General features: G+C 40.4%; 1 pseudogene; it reads left to right on the top strand.

The window, feature by feature from the left end:
* Positions 1-1,284: 1,284 nt before the first annotated feature.
* LOC141089597 (uncharacterized) lies at positions 1,285-1,905 on the top strand (annotated as a pseudogene).
* Positions 1,906-2,177: the final 272 nt, after the last annotated feature.

Below are 2,177 nucleotides of genomic sequence, written 5' to 3'. Positions count from 1 at the left end.
TCAATTACCAAACCCAGATGCCGAAAAGGAAAACACTAAAGTGTGGATATGCTCTGAAGCCACCAAGGAAGACACAGAAAAAGCAAGTCAACCTCCAGTCAGGAGATCAGAAAGGCTAAACAAAGGTATCTCAGCTAGACATCTTTCTTATATGGTCAGAACACTTCCCGAACCAGAGCCACAGTCATGGCAAGAGATGCAAAAACTGCCTGTCCACAAGAAGCAGAAGTGGATAAATGCTGCTAATGAATAGATGGAGTCCCTTCACCAACTCCAGACATGGGAGCTTACTGAGCTACCTCTAGGAAAAAAAGCTATCGGATGTACGTGGGTCTTCAAAAACAAATATGACTCAGAAGGTAAAGTTCACCAATTTAAAGCAAGATTGGTCGCATAATTGTACTCGCAAAAGTATGGTCAAGTTTATAATGCTACATTTTCTCCAATTGCGAAGCAAACCACCTTCAGAACTTTAATGTCCGTATCTCCAGTTCAACAGATGACAGTGAGACATTTTGACATAAAACAGTTGACCTGCATGGTGACATTGAAGAAGAGTTGTAGATGAGCCAACCCAAGGGATATATTAAAAAGGATGAAAAGCACCTTGTTTGTAAAATGCAAATATCTCTCTATGGACTTAAGCAGTCGGCAAGAGCTTGGAACTCCAAAAATGAACAAAGTTTTGATGGATGAAGAATTTAAAAGATCTCAAGCTGATCCATGTTTGTATTCGAAAAATGTAGTGAAGGAGTGAATGTATGTTCTCCTATAAGTAGATAATGTCATGAAGTTGAAAAGGAAATTGTAAAACTAGGTGAAATTCTCAACCAGCATTTTGAGACTAAGGACCTTGGAAATGTGATATATTATTTGGGAATCCAAATCCAGAGAGAGGATGATTGGAGTTTTCTTCTCAACCAAAGTTCTAAAGTTTCCGCCATACTAAACCATAATAACATAGCTAGCAAGGCCAAAAAAAAGACATTTGTCCATCCAGTTCAAACCTATATTCCATCAGAATAAATCCCCAGATCTACGTCCTTCTAAAGAACCTAATAACTGTAAGATACAATATTGTTACGCTCCAGGAAGACATCCAGGCCTCTCTTGAACCCCTCGACTGAGTTTGCCATCACCACCTCCTCAGGCAAGGAATTCCAGATTCTCACTGCCCTAACATTAAAGAATCCTCTTCTATGTTGGTGGAAAAATCTTCTCTCCTCCAGATGCAGAGAATGCCCCCTTGTGACCGTCACATTCCTTGGTATAAGCCAGTTTGGAATGTCAGAAGCCAAAGGTGTGTCAACACCAATGGATCCATCCTACTTAAAGTTGGAAGGAGAAGAAGATCTGCTACCCAGCAATGAGAGTTTCAGACAAGAAGTGGGGGCACTTCAGAACATAGCAACCACAACTCGTCTGGATATCACAGCCACAGTCGGAATTTTCTGCCGTCATGTAAGCACGCCACGCCAAAGAGACCGGAATGCAATTAAGAAAATTCTTCAGTATCTTAAAGAAACTCAAAGACTAAATCTGAAGATATCTGCATCAGGAGATCTCACTCTCAGAGGTTATGTGGATGCAGATTGGGCTGGAGATTCAAGTGATCGGAAATCAACAAGTGGTTAATTGTTCAAGTTAGAAGAAAATTCAATTTCTTGCTCCAGCAGAAAACAAGTGTCAATCACATTATCTTCTACAGAAGCCGAATATATGTCTGCTGCTTATACAAGTCAAGAAGTAATTTGGTTGAAACAACTTTTGGAAGATTTCGGCAAGCCATTAGCTCAACCACAGTCATATACAAGGACAACCAAGGATGCATTAAACTTGCCAGCAGTGAGATTAGTGCAAGGACTAAGCACATTGATGTAAAACATCACCACTTACGTGACTTAGTGGAACGTGGTGTACTCGAGTTTGTGTATTGCGATTCTGACAAGATAATAGCTGATGGTATGACAGAGCCATTATCAAGAGCCAAGATTGTGTCAATGGGACAAACAGGATAAGTAGTTGTTGAGTAGGGGTGTTGGAATATGTTTGGTGCAACAACTCCATTCCTGTCTATGAGTGTTTAGTTGCTAGATTTGAATGCTGTTTATAAAGCTAGAACAAAAAAAGGTAATTCCCAGAGGCTCACACAGGGAGAGCATGTGACTGTATTTCCT

Source organism: Dendrobates tinctorius, unplaced genomic scaffold (genome assembly GCF_039654945.1).
Source record: "Dendrobates tinctorius isolate UK_male_01 unplaced genomic scaffold, ASM3965494v1 ptg000046l, whole genome shotgun sequence".
Taxonomy (NCBI): Eukaryota; Metazoa; Chordata; class Amphibia; order Anura; family Dendrobatidae; genus Dendrobates; species Dendrobates tinctorius.
Note: the sequence above shows the minus strand (reverse complement) of the source record. Positions and strands in the feature narration are given on the sequence as shown.